The sequence below is a fragment of the Hylobates moloch genome, unplaced genomic scaffold, assembly GCF_009828535.3.
Source record: "Hylobates moloch isolate HMO894 unplaced genomic scaffold, HMol_V3 SCAFFOLD_8, whole genome shotgun sequence".
Classification (NCBI taxonomy): Eukaryota; Metazoa; Chordata; class Mammalia; order Primates; family Hylobatidae; genus Hylobates; species Hylobates moloch.
The window spans coordinates 113,017,749-113,030,429 of NW_026652283.1; the positions used below are offsets into that span (position 1 = coordinate 113,017,749).

Genomic DNA, 12,681 nt, shown 5'->3' on the forward strand with positions numbered 1-12,681 from the left:
GATTAACAGTGAGATCCTGGGTGGGAAAATGAGAAGGTTACAGTGTTTGCCATCAGACAGGCATGGAAAACTTTTCAAGAAAACAGAGGCCATCCTCAGAGTTAGAACTTGAATTTAGAGCCCCCGTATAACCAAATATTCTCTTGTGAATAGAATATACTGTCTTGAATGGAAAGGTCTCAGTTTGACTTTGCATAAAGTCAACCTTGTGAGCTTGTTACCAAAATTAACATGCTTTCAAAAAGAGTCCCTATTATTTCCCAGTTACCTATTTTGAATAACAAACGTGAAGTAATCTTATAGATTCCGATGGCTTATTATTCCTCTCGGCACATCTGTATGATAAGCTTTCCAATTCCCATTTGATAGGTGAGAAAAGTCACTGAAACATTTTCTTGGATGTGGATAGATGGTTTGAAACACTCTCTGCACTATTTTTAAAAAGAATATCACCCACTCAGCTATGTGACAACTTTATTGACACTGTAGCCCCATGAAATTTGTGTTTTATGGTTCCCCTTTTACCTGTAAATTAACCAATCACAGAGGTTACTTCACCCAGACAGAGCCCTAAATTAATTTCACTCAGTTATTTGAAGTTTACCCTGGTGGTGAAATAAATAGCAGTGTATCTACCACTGCTGTGAAGACATCTTGGTACGTCAGTGTTTTGTGATAACAACTTTGGAAAAATAAAACACCACAACAACTGGAGATAACCATATGCTGAAACACAGCTTTAATTTTTTTACTATGTAAGCAGCCAAGGTTTTTTTTTTTTGATTATTATTACTAAGTGTGTTTTGATCCAGTATGCTATACTTCTTTTCTAAATGAAGAAATCAATACTATTGATTAAGACTTAGAGCTTCCAACTTTAGCTAATTTTGATATCTACTTATGGTATTAATCTCGTTTGTTCTACTTGGTGGAACTTTTATTAAATTCTTACTTATTTTAGTTGTGTTCAACAGCCCAAATGTACTTTTTCTAGTCTCTTCTTTGTTTTGCTATCAAATATTTCTAATATATAACTATATGCCCACAAAAAGTCATGATTTTTGAGATTTATATCTTGTTGTTATCTTGGTATATTAGTTGATAGAAGGGGCTTAATTGTTTTACTACAAGAGATCAGATTTTGAATTTGAGATTATTATATTTAAAACGCAATTGTGCAGTAACAGGATGTTCATACAAAGCCTTGGTCACATATCACATATTTTATATCAAAAGCAAGATAATTTGTGTTTAGAGGATCTACCCTAGCAGGAAAAGTCAAAGTTAGGATCTCATTGATAGGGGATATGTCATAATTGTTTTCCATTCATCGTATGTTGGCCAGGTTTCGCAAGGATCTGGCTGGATTAGAGAGGGTTTTGCGATCAGGAAAAAAAAAAAAACTGTCCCAGCACTGTAACCTGAGGTCCCAGAAATGTCAAGGAAAAATTATGTAGTTTTTATAATTTTTGCAAGTGAATCTTGGATTTCCAAATTGTTAAGTCCAGAGATAATGCTCTATGGAGACTGGCTTCCCTGGATCCTTTGAGCCCACTGCACACTGATATAATGAAGTATAAATACACTGTAAAATATACATGCATTTTAACAGTGAAGAAAAAGTCAACAGCTAATATAGTGACTCATGTCTTCAATTTTATATTACAAACATTTAAAGTGCATATGTGTATTTTATAGATTTAATCATAGCATGTATAGAGTTTGGTATGCTGGTCAATTCAATTAACCTGTAATTAACATCATAATACTGTTTTTATTTTAAATGAATATTGCACTGATATTGTCTACTCTTTCTTGTATCTTTGTCACCCAAGATAAAAGGTAAACTTCTCAAGTAAGAGCTTTGCTTTAATTTTTTTTCATGTTACTTAAAATCATTTGCAAAATTTGTGTTTTCCACATCAATGCTGATGGAAAAAGTAAAATAGCAATAAGAATGCAGCAGATCTGTATTGTGTGAACTCTGTGGAACACAGTGTAGTAAATGTGGAAGGATAGGGAAAAAGAGTTCAGCCTGACATTTTGGGCTTTGCAATCCAAGAATAAAAAGATATAGAAATCATATTACAAAGAAGAAAGGAAAATACTAAATGAAAGTCCAATGATATGATATATACACGTAGAAGAAGGGCTCCCTAAAATCAAGAAAAATGGTGGAAGAAACAGGGAGGTATTCAGAGAAGATGAGCTGAATGTGAGCTGAATTTTTGGGAAAAATAGAGAAGAATAAAATTTCCAGAGGGGGATAAGAAAGAACGAGCTATCCAAATTGGAGGAGGAAAACTTTCCTCTTCATTTTTTTTTTCGAGGTTACTTTTGTTGTTATTTGTGGAACAAAATAAAAAACTATTAATCAGTGAGAATCCATGAGTTCATACCATTGTCATATGTAGACAACAGCATCTCTAGGTAGGAGTATAGTTAAATTCTACCAGAAAAAAGGAATTCGGATTTTGAAACACACTGTGCATAAAAAGACCGTAAAAACATGTTATTGCTCTGTAATTCATACTATTTATTTCCCAAAATTTAAAAAATCCAGTGAATTAGAATGCCTGAGAAGTAATTAAGTATGAAAAATTTGTTTTTTGTTGACACAGTAAAAACTAAATGGAAAATTTTTCTTAATATTCTGTCTTGCTATACTTTTTATTACTTTCCAAATACATTAACTCTGCATTTAATTTGCATTTCACTTTGTCCTTTAGAGAGTTTCATAAATTTTAAGTTTTTCTTCTAATATGCTCTCCATGTTTATTGTTTAGGAAAAATTTATACATGAGTTGCATAATGTATAATTCTGGTGCATATACATACATATTTTTATAAAAATTGTTAGACTTATATGTGTATATGAAAAATTAAAAGTTTTATATCAGCTTTATGGCATTATAATGAAGCACATTAATAACAAATATTCTAGGAATGAATTGTTGGAATAAGAAAGTATTTATTGAACAAAGAAATTTAGTAGGAAAGGAAGTAGAAAATACTATTTATTTGTTCATACTAATAAGGAAATGCCATAAGGTAAAATATGTAACAAATTATAAAAGTACATATTTAAATAATTTATACACAGTATATCTTAAACATTGAATAGATGACTCAGCGGAAAATTCTTAGCTCATTTACAACATTGTTCCTGAAACTTTAAAAATATTTATGTATGTCTATCAATTTGAGACTCTTTGTGCCTCTAATTTTTGTTTATTTAGTCATCTATTGGTACTTTTTTTGGCCTGAGACAATTTCTTCAAATTGATCAGGTTCATACTATATCTAACTTTAGCAGTAGATGAATTGTAAATCTTTCTAATTCTGCCTTTTGTGGAATTTGATGGTATAGAATGTGCTGTCATTTTTCATTAAACAAATGTAGAAAAAATTTGTGTAAATACTTTCATATTTACAAAATCTAAAAATGGATATATTCATTAGTCATATGATCTCTTTCCCTCATTTATTTATATTGACATTAATTATACTGGCTCTAAACTACTACCCATCTAAAAACAACTTTTTGAGAGAAAAAGACACACTGCAAATATAAAAATCTTATCAATTGTAGAAACATCAATATGGGCAAGGTCTGCAAATATATAAGTATGTGTTTATCTATAGGGAGAGGTATGCCTGTATTCCATAGCTAGCCTTTATTCATTTATTTAACAGAAATACTGAGTCCCTACTGTATGTATGGAAGAGACTAGGTTTCAACAATTGGAAAATAAGTTAGAGGTAGTCTATACGTGAGAATTTGCAGTCTCTTACCTGAGATACACAAACAATTTCAATAAAGTGTTGTGTTATAATAGAGACGTGGCTGTTAATACTAAAAAGCAGCACTCGTAATGTTCACTATTAATACTACTAGAAGATTGCTTTGTGGAGTAGAATCCCCGTTGTTCTACTGGCATGGCTTGAACCATTCAAATATTGAAGGGAGTTCTTGGATTCCTTTGATTTCAGCAAAGAGATACAATGAGTTGTTTTCATCATTGCATGGCCATTGCCAGAGAGTTTTACAGAGTGTTACTGTTGAGCATCCCCAGGCCAGACCTTGGTCTTATTCAGAAACTAAGCTTATGTCGGCCAGGCACGGTGGCTCACGCCTATAATCCTAGCACTTTGGGAGGCCGAGGTGGCTGGATCACCAGGTCAGGGGTTCGAGACCAGCCTGACCAACATGGTGAAACCCCGTCTGTACTAAAAATACAAAAAAAATTAGCTGGGCCTGGTGGCGGGCACCTGTAATCCCAGCTACTCAGGAGGCTGAGGCAGGAGAATTGCTTGAACCCGGGAGGCGGAGGTTGCAGTGAGCCGAGATCATGCCACGGCACTCCAGCCTGGGCGACAGAGCAAGACTCTGTCTCAAAAAAAAAAAAAATCCACAAAAAACGAAGCTTATGTCATCTTATTATAGAAACGTAATGGACGAGAAGGTCCCAAACAAGGCAAAGAGAGCCTTCATTAGATGCTTCTAGCCGTCAGGAATTGGAGCTTGGAGTCTGAGTTTTCTCTCACCACACCCCATCTGCCATCTCTCCCCTCCATCCGTGCCATTTCATGCAGTTGCTGCCTGCCCTAGAGGGATGAACGTGTTAGATGGAAAAGTTTCTTCTGCAGGAACATTGTTCAAGAACAAATCATCAGGCGCATTTCCTTGACTTCAGATTTATGAAACTTAATCCATTCATTTTCAATCCTCTCTGGAGGCCAGGAACAGATGTGTCTCTATCCTACTTTAATATCTATTTGTTATTTTCCATCTATCTGCCTATTTATCATCTATGTAGCCATACACATATACATATATGTATATGCATCTATGTGTGTGTATATGATTTCATAATCTTTGTTCCCAACTAGATTATTCTAGAGTGTAAAATCCCTCACTTCATATTTCTTTTTGTAAATGATGTTACAATTTTACATCAGAGAACAGCAACATGTAATGTGCTTGTTAATAAATTGTTCCTTTGTGCTTCCCGTGCCCCGTGTACTCTTTCCTGTTTTGCTTTAATGTCAATTGCAATATTCCCTACTGAGAATAAAATGGATGTAAAATATAAGATTCATGATTTAATTTTCATAACCCAATTGCTGAATTGGAAGGCAGTTGGCATTTATAATGTGCCAACTTTAAGAATGGCAAAGACATGTTTTTGTGTCACATCAATTATTCTTAATAAAAATGTATATATTTACTTAACCTCTTATTTTTGCAGAACTTATTGATGCTCTGAAAGATAACCCCAGAAGAGTACGAAGAGACATACGCAGTCTACACAGGCCTGTAAGGTAATTTTTAGAAATTGTGCTGGTTCAGTGCCTATGGGAAGCCAGAAATCGTAATCAGTGCATAGCAGAAAGAACAATCCGCTGGTCATAGGGAGTTACTAAGCAGATAAAGACAACATTGCTAAAGACAGCCTTGTCACAATAGTAACAGGATCAGGCCCAGTAATTAGGCATTTTGTGGCAGTTGATAGGAAAAGACAAAGAATTATCTGTGGTTAACCTACCTACGCAGGTACTTAGGTTGCTGAAGAATCACAGATGGCACAGAAAAAGTGTGGATGAGATGGGTTCCAAATTATGTGTACTGAAAATACAAGCTGATGTATTTTTCTTAAAGAAGGCCATTTTATACAATTCTTGCACAAAATTGCAAAGTTATTTAGAAAAAAATCAAAAAGAACAAAAGTAAATGGAAGGATATGCAATGTCATAGTAAAGGGAGAAATAGAACAGAAAAGAGTGATCAGGAGGAACTCTCCACAATCGACGTATACAAATACAAACAAAATGATTCAGAAATTGTTGCTGTCCTCAAGGGGTTTATAGGTTAATGCAGGATACATGTGCACGCGCATGTACACACACATACCCACACAGATGTGTAAATATCTGTAAAATAAGATGAGATGTTATAAATGCTACAATAAAGTTTAAAAACATGTCTGGGTACTGATAATTTAGTAATTCTTTTTGTGTGTGATGTTGGGAGATTTTTAAAAGGCCAAATAAAACATGTTTATGCTACCTCTTGATAATTGAGAAGAGTTTGGAGAAGTGATGTGGACACAAAGTAGGAAATGAAGAATTAGAAATTAGTGCCCAAGGTCAGAAGGGACAAGATAGGAGAATGATTCAATGTAGAGATTGTAGGCAATGCACAAGATTGTATGTTCCTTTACATGTGTGTTTGTCCTGCCACTAGCTTTCCTAGTGTCAGGTATGGTGATAGAGCCGCAAATGGGAATGAGTGTGAACATTGATTGTTAGAAAGCCTAGTTGCTAAAAATCAAAAAAGTGTGATGGTAAGAGCTGGGCAGGTCATTTAAGCTTTGCTAATTCTCAAATTGACACAAACACTTTGCAAGAGATACACACTAGTTAGGTGATCAGGGAGTACCTATAAAATGTCATAAGCTTCCAATGTACTTCCAGTACTTGTCTAAATCATTCTATATAAAATAGAATATCTGATCATCAAAATATTACAATGAATATTATTGCTTATACTTATCTATTAGGAAAAGAAAGCTAGAAGGCAGAAATTCTCAAGTTATTTTCCAGGTGACTGTTTAATTTATCTAATTATGAGAAACTACATGAATCTTCAAAAAATAGCTTCTTTCTTCAGATTTACAATAAATGAACCAAAGCATTATTGACAGAATACTATAATAATTAAGATTGGTCTAAAGTGGTTGAGATTAGCCAAACTCTCAGTTAAAGCAAATGAGCTAAGACTTACAGAAAAAGTAATCTGCCTTAAATGCCATTTTCTCTTTACTTGGCCCCAAATGGCTGAACAAAAATGCTGAAGCTTTAGTCTCTTTAATACAGAAATAGACTTCAGTATCTGATGCTATCATCAGGAACTATGTATCTTGTGTGAGTGATTTTTTTTTTTTTTGCTGTGAGAACCAAGGTGCATTCATTGCCTATTTCTGTGTAACAAATAGTCCCTGAACTTAGCAACTTAAAATAATAAAGTTATTGTTTCATGATTTCTTTGGGTCAGGGATCTTTGGGTGGCTTAGTTGTGTGTTTGTAGTTCAGTGTCTCTCACAAGGCCGAAATCAAGGTGGTGGCCAGGGCCACAGTCCTTTCAAGGCTCACCTGGGAGAAGAAGGAAATGCTTTGAAGGTTATTCACCTGGTCATTGTCAGGCCTCAGAAGACCCATTTCCAGACTCACTCACGTGCTTACTGTCGAACACCAGGATTTTGCTGGTTGTTAGCTGGAGATCTCTCTGAGTTCATTTCCTGCCACGTGGCCTTCCCATAGGGCAGGTGAAAATATGGTAACTGGCTTCCCTCCAAGCAAGCAATTATGAGAAGAAGAGAGATCATCTAAGAGAGAAGCAAAAGTCTAACCTCAGAAGTGCCATCCAATCATTTACGCTGTATCCTGCTCCTTAGATGCAAGTCACTAGGTGTAGCCCACACTCAAAGGGAGGAGATGTCACAAAGAGGGGAATACCAGGATGTGGGTGGGGATCACTGAGGGTCGTAATGGAAGTTACCTACTGCAGTCTGGCTTCACGTTTTAGTTTTTTGAAAAATCATTCACACACTCCAAAATCCCAGTTAATGGCTTTGTAGCTCACTGCATAGTCCTCTGATTTCTTCTCAAGTTTTTAGTTGTCTATATTTATTATTATAAGCTGCAGCATTTTTTTTATTTTTGAAAATAAGGACATTGAAAACACAAAGGTGTTGCAAAATATGGGAAATCTGTACTTAACAAATGCATGGAAGATGACACAAAATCCCATCCATATTCCATTTCTCTTGTGAAATTTGTCACAGTAGAAGGAAAATAATGCTATACTCAAAAGCCTATAGGTAACAGCAAATGGTCAAAGTCAAAACAGTTCTGATCTATTCTTCAGAGGGTGTCTGAACTGGAAATATAGTTGACATTTTGTATCAAATGCAATTGAATTGGTTCATGGTTTTCCTGTTTATGTGAATTTACTAATACTGTTGTATTACAAATGCTATATTTTATAAGACCCATAATTTACTTTGTTTTTATCTATCTTTGGAGAGCAATCAAGAGACATAAAAGCAGATAATCAGAAATTTGAGGAAGGGTCTTTAGGGATTACATATATATTTGTTTCTATAAGTGGAAAGATCTTACTGATAGGCGATAATTACCAATGGAAAGAGCTCAGTAGCTGGTTTTTAATATTTCAAAATCGCTAATGGAAAATGAACATTTAGCCATGATAAAACTGTATAGACTAAATGATTAGTTTATTTGCTTTTTTCTGTAGTTATATCACTGAAATATGAAAATCGTCATGTATCTGAAGTTCTCATTAGCATATATTTGCAGATGTGTGTATATATGTGAATATATGTATATTTGTATATGTATATATATTTGTGTGTGTGTGTGTACACACACACACACACACAAATACACCCCCCAATAGTGGTGGTCAAATAAATTATTGTTGAGTAAATTCGGTTGGATGAGCAACACACCAATATTAGTTTTTTAAAAAATGTTGAAAACAACTACTCAACCCCTGTATTTACAAATGAGAAAAATTTGACACAGAAATAAAACTGACTTCTTGCAATGCATACAGCTAGTTAGTGGCAAATTTGATATTACAACCAAAACTTCTGATTCTTTTTTTAATTTCTTCTAAAACAACAAAAACAACAACAAACGGGATACGTCTGCGGAACATGCAGGTTAGTTACATAGGTATATGTGTGCCATGGTGGTTTGCTACACATATTGACTCATCCTCTGAGTTCCCTCTCCTCGCCCCATACCCCTCAACAGACCCTGGTTTGTGTTGCTCCCCTCTCTGTGTCCATGTTTTCTCATTGTTCAGCTCCCTCTTATGAGTGAGAACATGAGGTGTTTGGTTTTCTGTTCATGTGTTAGTTTGTCAGGATGATGGCTTCCTGTTTCATCCATGTCCCAGCAGAGGACATTATCTCATTCCCTTTTATGGTTACATAGTATTGAATGGTGTATACGTGCCACATTTTCTTTATCTAGTCTATCATTGATGGGCATTTTGGTTGGTTCCATGTCTTTGCTATTGTAAATAGTGCTGCAGTAAACATATGTGTGCATGTATCTTTATAGTACAATGATTTATATTCCTTTGGGTATATGCCCAGTGATGGGATTGCTGGGTAAAATGGTATTTCTGGTTCTAGATCCTTGAGGAATTGCCATACGGTCTTCCACAGTGGTTGAAGTAATTTACATTCCCGCCAACAGGGTAAAAGCGTTCCTATTTCTTCACAGCCTCGTCAGCATCTATTGTTTCCTGACTTTAATAATCACCATCCTGACGGGCGTGAGATGGTATCTCATTGTGGCAAAACTCTTGATTTTTAACCCTCTTTTATTTTGGCTATAAACCAAGACTTTGACTTCATCTAGATAAGGGCCAACTTTTTGAACAGGAAGAAAGAAAATAATATTTTTTATTTAGGACAAGCATGAAGGCAAGAATCTACCCTCCCTGGACAGCAGATGTCTTTCTTCTTTCTGCTCTAGGGCCTTGTCCCAAGAACCTACATAGCTATGATGGACAAGGTTAAGTAACAAACCACATAAGGGCTGAAAGCTGTTGTGGTCACCTGTCCTTAGGCAGGAATTCTGGAAGGTATTTTGTATGCTTTCATTAGTTGTAGCTAAACTGAAGCCCTCTAGAGGTTCATTATGACAATGTTGATAATGTGCTTTTGTTTTAAATCACCATTCATGTAGTTTGACATACATACAAATATTCACCGATTTTATATATATGTTTAGATGATTTGTGACATATATATCGTCAGTTAAATGTCATCAGAATCAAAGATGTGGGAAATTACCATCACCCCTCAGTTTCTCCATGTCCCATTAGTCAACTTCCTACTCCCATCTCTTGCAATAATTGATGACCTTTCTTCACTATAGTTTTACTTTTTCTATAATTTTGTATAAGTGGAATTATACAATGTAATGTCTCTTGTGTCAGGCTTCTTTCATAAAATGATATTGATATTTTGCATATCAATATTCCCTTCCTTTTCATTGCTAAGCAGTATTACATTGTATGGATGTGGCTTTTTTTTGCTTATTCATGTGTGATAGACCAGTGTGGTATGCCCACACCACTTTCTAGTTCTATGAACATTCTCATGCATTAGGGAGCGTATGTGTTCATTTTTCTTGGGTAAATTTCTGAAAGTGGTATTGGTAAATCATTTGACAAGTATATGTTTAACTATCCAAGGAATTAACAAAATAGTTTCCAAAGTGACTGTGCCATTTTGCATTCCCACCAGAAGTCATCCTTATCAATGTTTGCCTTGACCAGTCTTTTTAATTTGAATCATTCTGTAGCATGTGTGGTGGTATCTCGCTGAGGTTTCAATTTGCATTTCAAATAATGAAGTTGATCAGGGTTTTGTGTGCTTTTTTTTTTTTTTTTTTGCCATTTGTATATCTTTCTTGGTTATCTCCTTCTTTCTCTCTCCAGTTCTTTCTTAAATTATTTGTCATGTTAATGAGTTAGAAAGAAGTCTTTATTCTGGATTAGAGCTTTTAAACAGATAAGCACATATATTTTCTCTGGTATGTCTTTTGCTTTTTCATGTTCAGAATCTTTTAAAAGCAGAAGTTTTAAATTTTGATGGAGTGTAATTTATAATTTTTTTCTTTTATGATTAATGCTTTTTAACTTTTTAATATAATGCTTTTTTTGGCTAATAAATCTTTGCCTAAGCCGAGGACAATTCTTTTCTCCTGTGTTTTCTTATGGAAGATTTATAGTTTTAGGTTTTCTGTATAGGGCTATGATCCATTTCAAGTTAATTTTTTTCATATCACTGCTTCCATCCTGTTCCGTTATTCTATATGTATAGCCTTATGTCAATACTGCACTGGCTGATATCATTGCACATATTTTGTTGCATATTTTAAGTATTTCATGTTTTTTCATGTGATTATGTTGTAATTTTGATTTAAACTGCCATTTGTTTATTATCACTATATAGAATTACGATCGATTTTTGTATATTGCTGTTATGCCCTGTTGCTGTGCTAAACTAACTTAATCATTTCAATTGGTTTCTTTAAGCAGATTATTTAATGTGTCCTACTAAGAAGATAGCATGTTCATTCTATACAGACAGTTCTACATCTTTCTTTTTAATTTTTATGCCTATTATTGCTTTCTCTTCTTTACTGCACGGCCTAAGACCTCAAGTAGTCCATGATCATGAAATGCAATGGTTATAATACATAATGCATTATCCTGAAGCAGGTGTCCCCATAGAGTTCTGACACAGCCTTCTAAAAGCACAGTTAAAATGCCAGTTTAGAGGCAACACTCTGAAAGAATGGGTGTTAATCCTTCTAGTTGCATTACATGCATTAAAGATCTATATGGTTCATTGTCCTCAATAAAAAAGAATGCCAAGGAGTTAAAAGTGATATACAATCAGTGTCTACGACTGAGATGGTTTATGTTATGCATTCCCCCAACTCTGATTTCCATTGAACTGAAGGTCATAGTTCCTAGTGGGGCACATTCTTGCCAGAGTCAAGTAAAGAATTGCACTGGGCCACAAGTTATGGCAACTGCCAGGCCTCTTTGGACTTTTTGTGACCAGGAACCAGCAGGTGAGAAGAAGAGTCACCATAAATCAGAGGAACCAGCAGATGAGAAGAGGAGTCACCATAAATTAGAGGCAATTGACTTTGGTAGACAAGAAGACGTAACACTGCTTCCAATCAGTGAGCGCAGGGGGTTGTAGATGTGCTGAACCCAGGTGATGTACTAGGTGCCTCTGGGTGCTAAGTACATATAGCAATACTGGCCTGATAAGAGTGTGATTTCCAGGGCTCAGATACTGCAGAGATAATGGTTTGGGCCACACCAGATAAGCCAGTAAGACCTGCCAAGGTGAGAGCAAGGACGAGAAGACTTTAAAATGGATAATGGAAGAGAAATAGAAGGAGTAGCAGTGTGGCCCTGAGCATAAATTTTCAAACAGGTCAGCAGTTAGTTCCACCACCTTTCCTCTTCTACATTTCCCCTCAGAGAGAGACGCAGAGGCACTTGCACCACAGAATAGTATTGCTAGAACCTGCAGAAAGAAGGTTTGTGTGGTGGAGTGTGAAGTGGGGGCTGTAATCTCTTGCTGAGAAGGTGCAACTGACTGCAGGCCCCTGCTGCTGTCTCACATTTGCCCTGAGGCAATGCAGGCCACTGCTGTGTCTACCTGTGATGGAACACACCATCTGTGCTAATGCAGGCCAATTCCCATGAGATGGGGAACTCCTTAGTGGATTACTTTGGTTTCAGGACTCCCCATCAACTCTTCTAAGTCTTTTCCATATGGTGCTGCAGTGGTCTGAGACTCTTCCTACCCAATTCACTTTCCTTCCTATTTCCTTTCCTTCACAGGTGTCAGACCAGCATTGTGGTCTAAAGATCACCCTGCTTTCTGTGGCTCTATTTTTTTTTTCACAGCTGTTTCCCCAATAAGTCTCTTGCATGTCTAATCTCATTTTAGCATTTGCTTTTTGGAAGGCCCAAACCATCATATATTATCATATATAAGTCAATATAAAATGAGCAATTATTTTAGACTTTGAGTTAGCATTCTC

At 35.6% G+C, this 12,681-nt stretch overlaps 1 protein-coding gene across 9 annotated transcripts in view; it reads left to right on the forward strand.

Annotated features, from left to right (window-relative positions):
• The window catches only part of MSR1 (macrophage scavenger receptor 1), a 741,681-nt gene that overhangs the window by 43,076 nt on the left and 685,924 nt on the right, over positions 1–12,681 (forward strand). For all 9 annotated transcript variants that reach the window (XM_058442303.1, XM_058442300.1, XM_058442301.1 and 6 more), the window contains exon 2: positions 5,253–5,325. The gene's annotated coding sequence lies outside the window, so the exon portion shown is untranslated. The remainder of the gene's footprint in view (positions 1–5,252; positions 5,326–12,681) is intronic.